The sequence below is a fragment of the Gobio gobio genome (assembly GCF_949357685.1).
Source record: "Gobio gobio genome assembly, chromosome: 25".
NCBI lineage: Eukaryota > Metazoa > Chordata > Actinopteri > Cypriniformes > Gobionidae > Gobio > Gobio gobio.
Window position 1 is genome coordinate 12,277,411 of NC_137121.1, and position 15,139 is coordinate 12,292,549.

The following is a 15,139-nucleotide window of genomic DNA, read 5'->3' on the forward strand; positions in this document are numbered from 1 at the left end:
GCTCCTCCACTGTGAATAAATCACCATCCGAATGCACGAGTTTTATCATTGAGGTGGCATGCAAATTAATTTTTACGGACTTCCACGTGAGAAACAATTACTGTCCGAATAGGGCTATAGACTACTTCCAGATCAGATTCAGCAAGATGATCAAACACAGATGGAGTAGATTTGAGTCCATTAACACCCATAACACTTGCCCTATAGCTCATCCTGGGTCGACATTAGGCAACATTAGGCAGTTTTGATTTATATGATGTTTACCGTTGGTGATCCCATTATTTTACATATGCATATGATTACCTATGATATCGCTTGTCCCGCTTCTTCTTCGCATGTGTTTTGATCAGGAGATTCTGTACACTTTCAGAAGATGAGTCATAGCACCCCCTACCGTATAACAGTGGCGGCAAAAGAGTTAAACATCACTGATGAGTAGAAGAGATAACATAAATTACACACTTTTCAAACTACACATCCTCACCATGATTATGTTCATTGTTTTGCATCATGCAGCAACTCTATTGCCACTCAGTCCGGCTAAGTGGGGGCATGTTCCGGCGGGAAAGTGACGTCAAGGCATACCCTCTAAAAACGCTGTCATGGTTGGAGGCGGATGGCTGGTGTTTGGAAACACAATCGTGTGGGACAGTTCTGGGAGGTAATTATACTAAATCATTCTGATGACAGACTTAGTCATTTCAGAATGTCATCATGAGGCATTTCAGAATGACCAAACCAACATTTGAGATGCTGTGTGATGAAACTGGTCCACTGGTTAGTCAAGTTATCCAATCACATCCTCTGCTGAGGCAAAGTCTTGTGCACATGCACGTGCACACTGTTGTGTATCGAGGGATTTTCTTTGGTAAATGTGTTTCATATGTTTATGCACTTGCCTTCTTAAAATATACACCTCAATTAAACGCATACTTAGGCTGCTTTCACACTTGACGTCTTTTTGGAAGCTCCCAGCGTCTGTTTTACATTATAATCCTACGGAGTAAACCGTGTTTTCAAAAAAGTCAAGAGCGCTTTTTTTAAACGCCAATGCCGTCTTTTTCTGCAGCTCAGCGCATCATTTAAAGTTGAAATAAGTTCAACTTTTCTGATAAAGACGCCCTATGTCAAGTGCCTTTTTGACAGCTGACCAATGTCAAGCAAGTAGCAACACCTGAAAGTGGAGAAGGTGCCGGTTATCTCTGTATGTATATTTTAGTCTACAATAAAACTGTTACAAAACTTAGTGTGGATAACAACTCACGAAGGCGAAGGAGAACTTGGAACAGGAACTTTAATGACAAACACTCAGGAAATACTCAAAACAATAGTTTACAGGAACGACGGACAAACACTGAATAAACACAGAGAACTAAATACACAGAGGCAAACGAGGTAATTGACAAGACACAGGTGCTAGACATTACTAATTAACTGGACACAGGTGATGGAATGAACCCATAATGACAATGGCGGGAAAACTGAACAAAGGAACAAACTCAAATGCTGCGTTCCCACCAAACGCGAATAGAGCGTCAAAATCACGTCTACCGCATCTAGTTTGACACGTGAACATTTTGAATCCATTCGCGCGTCAGCAGCGAATTGGACGCGCATAGAAATTGAGCTTTTGAAGCTAAATAGACGCGCATTCAAGGCGCTCCAGGAGAAATATGTCATTAAACACCACTCAGCCTCTTTTTATATTCATTAAAAATCTATATTAAGCATTAATAGCCCTACAAATGTGGTCCAGGCAACTCCTACATTATCTTCACTGCATGTATATTTAAATATCCTTAAAAAAATAAAGTTATGAAACTTCTCTTTGGCCTCAGTCAAAACTATTTGGCAGACAACAAATGACAGATTCATGACGCCAAAGATCGCCCGTTAGATCTGAAGATGCACCACTACAGGACATCAGCGGCAAATGTCAGAAGGACTAGCCGAGGAAAGGCTGGTCTTGTCGGGGTTATGAGCGGTGAGCGCCCGGTGATCGCCTGGATCTCACAACTCCAAAAACAGAAGATAATTTTTTTTAAATAGGCGCTCTCTTTATAAATAAACCACAGATTTGAGCTTTAAACAACTACATTCTCACCTGAAAAAGTCTTAAAACTACATTTTGTGACACAATAGTAGTATTTTTAAATTATGCAGGGTTTCTCATTACGTCACTTTACCACGTGACCGCAGCGAGCAGGCTCCTGATTGGTTAACGTGGCGCAAATTGACGCCAAAGTTCAAATTTTTCAACTTGCGCGTCAGACGCGAATTCGCTTCAAACGCGTGAATGAACAAAAGCACCACTCGCGTGTAATGCGCGTATCGCGCAATACGCTCAATTCGCGTCCAATTTGCGTCCTTTGTGCAGCGCGAAACACGCCTTCCGCGCCGAAGGACCTCCAGACGCGCGTCAACGCGCCATTCCATTGACTTAACATTGAAATCACTTGCGCCAGACGCTCTATTCGCGTTTGATGTGAACACAGCAAAAGACAAGCAAAACAGTCTTGACATGTAACAAAAACTAAATATGTCCTAAAACACAACCCTGCCTCTTTTCGTTTACATTTAAAACAATATTAAACATATTAATATGTGGTTCAGACAAGTGTGCATATATGATTATCACTGTAATAAAATTAAATATGACATAAAACACAACCCAGTCTCTTTTTGTTAAATGTAAGTTTATGTAAGATCAATAATAGCCTTTATAAAAGTATAAGTAAAAGGCATAAGAAGCTATACAAGAAATAAAGCAAACAGTTCAGTCAAACATACAAAGTCAGGGCTAGTAGGCTACAACGGTAATGTAAAGTTAAATAGCCTACAAATATAAAGTTATGAAACTTTGCCCTCAGCCTAAACTAATTTGCCAGGGAACAAATTATAGATCCATGAGACCAAAGATCGGCCGTTAGATCTACACAAGACAAATTATATCTCATGTTTAACCACAACAGAGACATCAGAGGCAGCGGCAAACGTCAGAAGGACTGGCAGAGGAAAGGCTGCTCTCAGCTTAATGAGCGCTGAGCGCCACTGATCGACTGGATCTCACAACTCCGAAAACGATATAAAATATTCAAATAGGCACTCTTTTTATAAATAAACCACAGATTTGAGTACATTATCGCCTGAAAAAGTCTTAAAACTACATTTCGTCACACATTAATAACAGTAGTATTTTAAAATTTCGTAGGGTTTCTCATCAAGACATGTTGTATCTCTGCACCACACAGCGCTCTTGTTGTTACGGCTGTTGTTATAGCAACAAAAGACGCCCTCGGCTGCTATTTTGAACCAAACGCTGCCAGCTTTTTTTTTTTTTTTTTTTACTAAAAGAGCGCTCTTGTCAACTTTTTCTTGTCAAGAAAGACGTCAAGTGTGTCTTAATGCACAGTTTTAGTATTATGCGCATCTTGTTGTTTCCAACCAGCGTTTTTGTATGTGATATCCCGAATTTTGCATAAAATAGGTGGATGAAAACATAACTAGTGAATAATGACTTACATTTTTAGTCTGTTTCTCACACAAGGCTATGACTTCAAAAGACCAAATATTACTTTTTTAATACTTTTGTCTTTTTGAAGTTTAAAAGCTTTAGTTCTTTGGAATTTCTGTCTTGAACATTTCTGACAGAAGAAAGAAGAAAGAAAGTCTGAAACGATATGAGGGCGAGTAAATGAACTAAATAAATCAAGGTACAGCTTGAAAGGTGTCTTTCACTGTTCTCCGACATGAAAACATAATGCGTTATGTTTGAAACACGTCCAGTGTTCAAAATGTGTCCCTTCTTATCCCGCCTTCTTTCTTTCATAAGTCCTTTACTTTCATTCCAGAATGTGCATGAAAAGCATCTTCAGTGAAGTTCAAATCTCCAGAACGTATACTCACATGTGTCCTCAGGGCCACTCTGAGCTTTAATGGGGTCCGCGCTTGGATCTTTAATTAATGCACGCAGGTAATAGATGCCATCTGGGGACCCTCTTGGCAACTAATCACATACACAGAGATTCTCGTTCAGTGCCAGATGCGGTGTCTTCTCTCCCTCTAACCTAATTACCCTTTCTTTTACAAACAAAGCCATGCAAATAGCATTTATCCATTATTTCCTCAAAAACATCCACTCTTCGTGTCAGATCCAAAAATGCAGATCATAGTAATTACAAAGAATTTAATGCATTTCAACATTCCGCTGGTTGTTCTTTTGATTTTGTTGCCGTGGGTCTTGTTGCGAAGGCTCAGTGAATTCTATCTGTTTTAATTTGGGTATGTCATCTCTTGGGTTTGGGTTCAAAAAAAGAAAAAATCTTGCTTAGTCTAGAATCCCTGATTTCCAAAAAGCAATACAAGAAGGAGTCTTTACAGTGTTGGTCTGTTCTGGTAGGACACTAGGAAAAAAAGCAATGCTTAAAATGCAAATAATTAAATTAAATTGTTAAATGTTTAAATAAAAAATAAAATAATAAAAGAAGCACTGAGCAAAATAAAGTGTGCCATTGATTTGCACAGCAAATGAAGCGGGGGCGTCTAGTGTGTTTTAAATAAATAACAATAATATAAGTAAATGTGAGCTTGTTTTTTGTAACTTGGATTTTTAAAATAATAATATTAATAATAATAATAATAATAATAAATAACAAAAATAATAATAATTATTATTGAATAATGACAACATATTATTATTATTTAATGATATTATTATTTAATAATAATAATAATAGCTAACATCATATGAATGATGTAAATAAATGACACTATATTCTGCTCAGTTTTTATTTGATTTTACTTTTTAACAACAACAACAACAACAATAATTCATAATAATAATAATATAAAATATGCATTAATTATAAATTATGTGCTGTGTAAATTAATGACACACTTTATTTTGCTCAGTTTGTTTTATTTTATTCTTATAATAATAACAATAATAATATAAACTATTTATTAATTATAAATCATATGCTGTGTAAATAAATGACAATTTATTTTGCTCCTTTTTATTTTATGTTTAATAATAATAATAATAATATACAATATTTATTAATGATCAATTATATGCTGTTTAAATGAATGATACACTTTATTTTGCTCAGTTTTTGTTTTATTTTATTTTTAATAATAATAATAATGCAGTATAAAATATTTATTCATTATAAATTATTTAATAGTTATTAAAATATGACTTTACGTATTATTAAAATATAGTAGGCTTATAGTTCAAATATAGTATTTCACATTTACTTTTCCTTTTTAATATTATAGTTATAAAGTTATAAAGATAATCAGAATTGGTCCTTTTTTGGGCTGCCATATGAGTGAAGCAAAACCAGTGGAGAACCACTGATTTATATATTATTAGTCATCATGGGACTAAACTTTTCAAGGCAACAACTCATTATGCCCATCCCCAAATGCGGCATAAATAAATGAATAAATGCATTCAAATGTATCTAATCTAAATAAATGAATCTAAATGAACTGTGTTCATAAAACAGATTTAGCTCAGTGAAAGAAAGAACTGTCTTTATTGTTTTGTGTTGGCACAGTATTTTTAATTTCACGTTTTTGTTCTTACTTGGACGCTCAAGATGCCTTTAAAGATATCGCTAAGCCCTAGGATAAAGCAAACCACCGAGATGTTTAAAGAAATTTCCTTGAGAAACAAATATTTTGATTGTTGACAATATTTGTACATTCACAGGGCGTGAAATTGATTTACAGAAGTGACAAATCTCGGAGGGTCTTAGATTTGTTGCGATGCTCCGTGGCGAAAGCACTCCCACTCCACTGGTTATATCCTCCTGGATGGTTCTACTTTAATCGGGTTTGCATGGTAAAAATAAAACACCTTTTTTCTAACACCAGGTCTCGGATATCTGCATGTGCACGTAGGGATCTACACGTTAACCAACCAACCAATGACATGGAGCGTCGGTTTCACACTGCATTGTGTCATAATCCGTTTATATATTCTTCCATTCAGAAAGTCATTCATTCAGCATAATCCATTTGTCTGCTCTCTTGCCTTCAGATAAACAGCCGTGGGCCTTGGAAAACTCGTCTTTGTGTAACACCGCCAAGGGTTTAAACCCCCGAGCCGTCTCCTCCATCTGGGAACGTGGCTGATCTTCAGCGCTTAACTTTGCATCACAAGTTCACGGCAATTGGCTTTTGCATCTTCCTTCTCGAAGGCTGCCCTCAGATGGCATTGTTTGAAATTCAGATCCCGAGCTTCGTGAGCCCTGGCACCCTTCCTGGCTCGGCGGGTGGCGGTGACACAGTGTTGACTTGGAAAGCAAGTTTGGCAAGTGTTTGCCGGGCTTGCTAGCTTCCTTGTTTTTGGCCAGACAATACACCACAGCCACATTAAACACTTATGGAAAACTGCAACACCACCAGCAGCACTGGCACGAGTCGACAAATACGTTCAGGAATTGAAGTTAAATGAACTGTAAGTAAGTGACAAGTAACTTACTGTAAAATAAAAAAGAGTAATTAACTGGCAGCCAGTGACAAGTAACTTACTGTAAAATAAAAAAGAGTAATTAACTGGCAGCCAGTGACAAGTAACTTACTGTAAAATAAAAAACAGTAATTAACTGGCAGCAAGTGACAAGTAACTGTACAATAAAAAGTAATTAACTGGCAGCAAGTGACAAGTAACTTACTGTAAAATAAAAACAGTAATTAACTGGCAGCAAGTGACAAGTAACTTACTGTAAAATAAAATCAGTATTTAACTGGCTGCAAGTGACAAGTAACTTACTGTAAAATAAAAAAGTAATTAACTGGCAGCAAGTGACAAGTAACTTACTGTAAAATAAAAACAGTAATTAACTGGCAGCAAGTGACAAGTAACTTACTGTAAAATAAAATCAGTAATTAACTGGCGGCAAGTGACAAGTAACTTACTGTAAAATAAAAAGGTAATTAACTGGCTGCAAGTGACAAGTAACTTACTGTAAAATAAAAAAGTAATTAACTGGCAGCAAGTGACAAGTAACTTACTGTAAAATAAAAACAGTAATTAACTGGCAGCAAGTGACAAGTAACTTACTGTAAAATAAAAACAGTAATTAACTGGCAGCAAAAACAGTAATTAACTAGCATCAAGTGACAAGTAACTTACTGTAAAATAAAACAGTAATTAACTGGCAGCAAGTGACAAGTTACTTAATGTAAAATCAAAAGTAATTAACTGGCGGCAAGTGACAAGTAACTTATTGCAAAATAAAAAAAGTAATTAACTGGCAGCAAGTGACAAGTAACTTACTGTAAATAAAAACAGTAATTAACTGGCAGCAAGTGACAAGTAACTTTCTGTAAAATAAAACAGTAATTAACTGGCAGCAAGTGACAAGTAACTGTACAATAAAATAATTAACTGGCAGCAAGTGACAAGTAACTTACAGTAAAATAAAAACAGTAATTAACTGGCAGCAAGTGACAAGTAACTTACTGTATTTAACTGGCAGCAAGTGACAAATAACTTACTGTAAAATAAAAACAGTAATTAACTGGCAGCAAGTGACAAGTAACTTACTGTAGAAGAAATAGCATATTTTCGCTGTTTTTATTTACAGTAGCAACCGTGTAACTGTAAAGCAAAACTGACTTATTTGCTAGTACTGCTTTTTTTGCTTTTCAGACAGGCGGTACCTGCGAGCTGTCTCACGATGGCCAATCAGCACGAGCTACTCCATCTTTACTGAGCCAATGGCGTTCTCGGGCTTCATCTTTGTCAGAGTTCCTCGTCAATCAGATGTCGGATCGATTTCTTTGCTTTGCAAATTGCGTTATCAGGCTTCATCTTTGCTTAGCGAATGGCATTATCGGGCTTCATCATTGAGAGAATTCCTTTCCCAATCATGGATCTTCATCTTGCAGTTGCCGCGGGGACGGGCTCTTGTTTATTCTCAGGTGTCAACAGCGAGGAAATAAGATAAACTACATTAACAACAATAGACTAATACTCATTTATTTTTCCTCATGTATATGTATATAGTTTCAGGAAAGTGTAGTGATTGACAGGAAAGTGTGGGGTGAAGAGAGGGGAATGGGATCAGCAAAGGACCTTGAGACAGGAATCGGATCACCGCTATTGCAGTATGTCAGTGTACTAAATAACACTAACTAACCCCTAGGCTATCGGCACCTACTGGATCTTAATGTTTAAGTGATGTTAAGTTATATATTTTTGGTAACACTTTTAACTACACGCTATAAAACATTAGTTAAGCATTAGTAAATAGTTAATTAATCATTTATAAAGCATTAATAGACATTACTAAGCAGTTTATAAATAGAGCTATAAATGCTTTATTCTTGATTTATAAGCGTATCTATAATGTGTTTAATAATTATATTTTCATACTTTATAAATGATTAATTTATAATTTCTAAATTAAGTATTACATTATTTACAAACCAGTTATTTAGGAGTTGTCAGTGGTTCATCAGATCATTTAGAAAGTGTAAGTAAAGGATTAATAAACTATTTAAATATACATTTATGCTTCTTATTATTTAGACATATAGTAATAGTTAATCAGTGTGTTAATAAATGCTTTATTAACACATATTCCTACTGTAATTCATGATTAATTCAGGTGGTTTTAAAACATTTACTAGTTGTCAGTAAACTATTTCTGTGAGCTCATCTAAAGTGAGGACTAGTTATGCATGCCTCGTAAAGCTTTTACAAAGGAGATTTAAACTATTTAATCTAAAAGTATGAAAATACAATTATTAAACACATTATAGATATGCTTATAAATCAAGAATAAAGCATTTATAGCTGTATTTATAAATTGCTAATGTATATTAATGCTTTATAAATGATGAATTAACTATTTACTAATGCTTAACTAATGCTTCATAGCGTGTTGTTATTTTAAAGTGTTATTCATATTTTTCAACCCAAATAAATAAGTAATGCATATTGCATGATTTGAATATGAATATCCATTTATCAACTGTCACAGTTAAACAGCTCATCATTATAACAGCTTCATCATCCATTCTTCAGTACTTGTGAATCATTTTTGGTGATTTTTGACATTTCATGAAGTTTTATTAAATTATACATTTGCTTCCTGCATTCTCTATTCAGAGTGATAATGTAATTGAATTACAGTGAGGTCAATTTAAATGCAGTAATTGTCTGGAAACCCAGCTGCCAGTTTTTTGTTTTCCTTCTCTATACAGTATACATGATAGGTTACTGTGTTACTGTATTCTCTACAGTACATTGGAAGTTACTGTTTTTTTTTCTAGTGGAAATTGCCGTCAGATCGGAAAAAACGCGTAACTGGTGTGAAATGTCGTCAGGCATAGTGTAAGCATTTTGAACTGCGAGAGGCACTACACTTTTTCCCGAAAGTTGAATACGGAAGGCGATCTGGTGAAAGCTAGATATTTTACTTTATAAAGTTTTAAAAATGTATATTTTTCTTACACAAACGCATCACTTCGTTTCAGAAGGCCTTTATTAACCCCCCAGAGCCGCGTGGAGCAGTTATATGATGGATAGATGCACTTTTATGGACTTCAAAAACGACAAAACCCTTCACTGCCATTTTAAAGCTTGAAAGAGCCACGACATTTTTAATATAACTCCAATATAATTCGTCTGAAAGAAGAATGTCTTATACACCTAGGATGACTTGAGGGTGAGTAAATCATGGGCAAATTAAAATTTTTTGGGTGAACTATCCCTTTAAGACTTTTAATTTTCACTCAGTGTATTTCACAAATGAATACAAAAAACGACAATTAAACGTGCAATTTTCAAAGACTGAAAAAATATCTCTGTTGTAAAACATACTCCATTAATCTTCATTTTATTTCGCAACTTATACACATTTTTATTACAGTGAAGCTTTTCCTAAATCATTCATCATTAAAAAACTCATTAGACAAAAAAGTAATTTTTCATCTTATTATAATTTTTTTTTTCGATGCAGATAAACTTCCCAACATGTCACCCACTCACTCTAGAATGATTAATTCTTTCCAAATATGATAATAAGCCATTCAAGTCATCTAATTAATTGGTTTTGTATTATTTTATATCACAATATATATTGCAGAGAAACAAAATATCGCATTGTCAGTTTTTTTCCAATATTGAGCAGCTCTAACTGGATGTAAAATGGCCTCGGATTACGAGGTCTTAAACAGTCCCGCTGAAAATATGAACATACGGCCAAGCTGTCATCAAGGACGCTGCTGATAAAGCCCGTGCAGTGTGAAGACATCGTGGCTCGGGGCAAATCCTGGCCTGCTGAAAGTGCCCTAATCTGTTCCCAGAGAGCCTATCGCCATCCCTATTAGAGAGGGAACAAATGTTTGGAGACAGACATTCTATCTGCTTGGCTGGTCAGAGGAGTGGCTCTTGCCAGGAGTGGTCTTGTGTGACACAAGCCGACAGCGTTATCAGTCCAGGTGCTTGTCCAAAGTAGGCAACCACAGCATGCAAACGGCAGAAACAAGCTGCCGCCCACTCAGCAAGGCAGAGGACGGCTGTAGTGGCGGCTAACTGTGTATAAAGAGCAGAAAGCTCAGGCAAAAGCCTGGCATGCATACTGTCTACTTACTGTTGTGCACGGTATGCTAATTTTCTGGATGTATAAAACCTAATATGCATAGATAACCCATTATATTTGCCAAAATGAGCAGAATACAGAGCTTTCTGCGTGGGAAAGGGTTTCCCACAATGCAGTGCGCTCTTGACTTTCCATTTCCAGTGTGATGAATGAACTGGTTGTACTATTGGCACTGATTTTGTCTTTTATTTTATATATCTGTTTATCAGTTTATCGACTTATTATATTGAACATATAGATACACATCTTAGTAACACTTTATTTTAATGTGACATAGTTACATATTACACTACATGTACTTACTATTGTAAAAACAGTAAATGCATCAATGCATAATTATTAACCCTAAACCAAACCCTTACTCTATAGTAAGTACATGTAGTTAATTAATATTACTCAGTACTTATTTGAGAAAGTACAACTTAACTTAGTCCCCTTAAAATAAAGTGTAACCAACATTTTATTTAAATTTGATACATTGACAGTACTGCATTGTTTTCCATTCTAAACAGATACAATGATTATGACTAATAATGTGTTGGTCCCCCTTTTGTTGCCAAAACAGCCCTGACCCGTCGAGGCATGGACTCCACTAGACCCCTGAAGGTGTGCTGTGGCATCTGGCACCAAGATGTTAGCAGCATATCCTTTAAGTCCTGTAAGTTGCGAGGTGGGGCCTTGTTTGTTCAGCACATCCCACAGATGCTCGATTGGATTGAGATCTGGGGAATTTGGAGGCCAAGTCAACACCTCAAACTCATTGTTGTGCTCCTTGAACCATTCCTGAACCATTTTTGCTTTGTGGCAGGGCGCATTATCCTGCTAAAAGAGCCACCCAGCCAACATTTACATGTGGGGCCCATATGGGATTGTCCGCGGGTTCCATAATGGCCCCATGTTAGTTGCCCACATGGATTTCATATAGGATGGCACTTGCCACTAGGTGGGACCCAAGTGGGCAACATACAGAAGACCCATCTCGGTCCCAGCTTTCACCAATGAATACCATTTTTCATGGTCATAATGTTATGCCTGATGGGTGTATAGTACTCATGAAATAGTATGCTATATTTTTTCCCACAGAGTTTGGATTGTATCCATACTACACACTTTCATACGTATAGATAGAACATTCAGACAACTTTCCTGCAACCAACCTGGAGAACTATAAGTTCAAGTATATACTGTAGCTATCCAGTAGAAAGGTGACCACAATTGTGATTGATAGTGTTTTCGTGGCCATTTCTTCAGCAATAAATCACCGATACACTTCGGAACAAACTTAAGAGCATTTGTTGGAGAAGAGACTACAAAAACTGATTACGTTTATAAAAAAGAACAGTACAGTCATTTTAGTTTCATTTGATCAAAACAGCAATTGCTGTTATCACTTAAATGTCAGCTTTCATAAAACTAACCATCACACTCCTGTGTTTGACACATGGTAATTCCTCGGCATTTGCATATTTTTGAATCACTGAATACTAAATTCAATCAAACAATAACACATTTGAAGGTAATGATGTTACAGCTGACCTAATTAAAGAAAAGAGATAGTTGCATACTATGCTTGGGGAGAAGCGTTGGAAACTGCGTCCTATAACATCTAGTCTTGGCAGACGGTCTGGACTTTATAGCAGCTTTTCTTGGCCAAGGACCGCCCAGTGGCTGTCTGACTGACATGTAAAGCAACCAATCACAGCTCGTTTTGATTGGCATCAAAATGTAATATTGATGTCCCTACAATAACAGACCAGCCTGTAAAACTCTTGGAGGAATTTTAAAAAGTGTATGCCATGAACTTCACATACTTGAAAATCCAGCTTTTAAGTGCTCAGTGTCACAGTTGTAAACATGACAGCTTTCGTCTTCCATGAGGGGGTTTCAGATTCTAGTCAGAATATGAGTCTGAACCTGCTCCAATGGGCTGTGATTATGAGGCGTGTTTCAACCGAACCAGGAAAGAAAATGCCTCTGCACTCAATTGGATAGACCTACAACCAATCAGAGCAACGGAGCGACGCATAGTTGTCAACAGAACTCAACTGCACGCACGCTGGAAGAAGTAGAAGAAGAAGATGAGTGTAAACGATCTTTGCCGGTGTTGTAAAAAGAATTTAAGGATACACTGAGTACTTACCCACACGGTCACCATTTTAAAGAGAAATAGTAAAGATGAATGCATATACAAACATGTTCTCCATTTAGGATAAGAACGAATTCAACCCATGTTACTGTTGATCATCTGTCCATCATCGTATAAAGCCTTGATTGGTCTGAACAGCTCTGGTTCGAGCATAGTTGCTCCACAACGGATCAAGTCCAGACCGAACTTCCCGACCTCAAATGTTGTGGGCGGGGCTAAGTTCGGCTGGCATCCAGGCTAGGGTTTGGCATTATGGGGGGGTTGTTTAAAACCATTAAAAAATGTGACACACATCTCCCGGAAATCTTGTAGAATTCATCAGACTTTCAGCCAACCGTCTGAGGAGGAGATTATATAATAGCAGGCCACCCAAAATGACAGCTGAGTGTTTAGAGACTTAGGGGCTGTTTACACGACACTGTTTTCAACTGAAAAAAGGAAAAACTACTAAAGACCTTTAATACGTTTTAGCTGTTAATTTCCATGACAACAGCTTTTTGGGGGCCTGAAAACGCTAACTTTTGAAAATGGGTTTCAAAGTGCAAGTTTTTGAAAACGATACCGTTATCTTCTCCATGTAAACTACGAAAAATGGAATTTGCGAAAACGGTGACGCCATGCGCATTCACGTGTTCAGTCTATAGGTGCATAGTGTTTCTTTACAAAGTGACATCGCCAACTACTGGCCTGGCAGCAGAATACAGTGTTTTTAGTCTGGGATCATTTTGACAGCATTGCCGCCTGTAAGCGAAAAATACAAAGGAGAAACAATTCCGTTTTTAGTACATTGTTGTTAAGTAACCATGCAACCATGAATATCCCAAGGTTTTTCGGGGGGTACTAGTTGAATAATTACAAATTTGGTTCGATTAAATAAGGATTTAAAGGTGCAGTGTGTAAATTATAGCGGCATCTAGTGAGGTTGTGAATTGCAATCACCCACCGCTCACCGACACAGGACAAAAATGGCGTCGTCGGAAAGAGCAGAGAGTGACTAGCGCTCTGTAGAGAAGTTTGTCCGTTTAGGCTACTGTAGAAACATGACGGTGCAAAATGGCGACACCTGTAAGGGGATCCGTGGTGTATGAAGATGGAAATGGCTCATTCTAAGGTAATAAAAACATAACGGTACATTATGTAAGGTCTTTATACAAAGTTATGTATATTATATTGCATTTATGTCAATAGATCACATAAATATTACACACTGCACCTTTAATGATTCGGTAGCACTTTATTTTGGTAGACATTCTACTAACTATAAGTAACTTTGCAACTACATGTCAACTAATTGTCATTAGAGTATTTGTAGACTCTCTGATTAATATTTACTAAAACTTTATTTTGTTGGTCCCCCAACAGTCATTCTGCTGACTATAAGTAACTTGGCAACTACAATTCAACTTATTCTACTAATCCGAACCCTAACACCTAACCATAACCTACCAGTCTACTGACAGTCAACTAATACTCTAATGACAGTTAGTTGACATGTAGTTGCAAAGATACTTATAGTTAGTAGAATGTTTAAAGTGGACTATCGCAATAAAGTGTAACCAATGATTCTAGTGCGTCATCTTCAGTGTCACATGATCCTTTAGAAATTATTCTAATATGCTGTTTTGCAGCTCAAGAAACATTTATCAATGTTGAAAACAGTGCTGCTTTATGGAAGCTTGTTTCCGCCACGGAATAATAAAAAAAAAAAAGATAATAGCGACTTTTTATCTCACAATTGCGAGTTTATATCAGACATTTTTTTAAAGACTTTTCTTGCAATTCTGACTTCTTTTCTCAGAACTGTAAGATATAAAGTCACGATTACCTTTTTTATTCTTTATTTGGTGGCGGAAACAAGCTTCCATACCTTAGCTGTTTAATTTGTTTTTGGAAACTGATATATTTCTTTTCATGATTCTTTGATGAATAGAAAGTTCTAAAGAACAGCATTTATTTGAAATACAACTTTTGTAACATTATAAGGACCAGATTTACTAACAGCTTGCTCCAGCACAAACCCTCTTTTGATGTTAAAAAACTACTGTCAGGATTTACTAAAGACACTCAGTAGCCACGTTTACATGCACACTTTTTTGTCATTCCGATTAAAATCATTCCGATTGAAAGATTCGGTGGACTGTTTACATGAGACTTTATCTAAACCGATCTGGTGTTTACATGTGCTGACTTTCAAACTGAATCATTTTGTGACATGAGCACACAGTTTGTCTGCTGCATCACCGTTGCCAGTTAAAGTAACTGCGACGTTCGTGGATCAATAGTTCTGTGTTGGTAATTTTTATATTTATACATTTTTCTGTGGGTGGACATGCAGTAGTTTAACCTAATTTATGTCCTATACAATGGC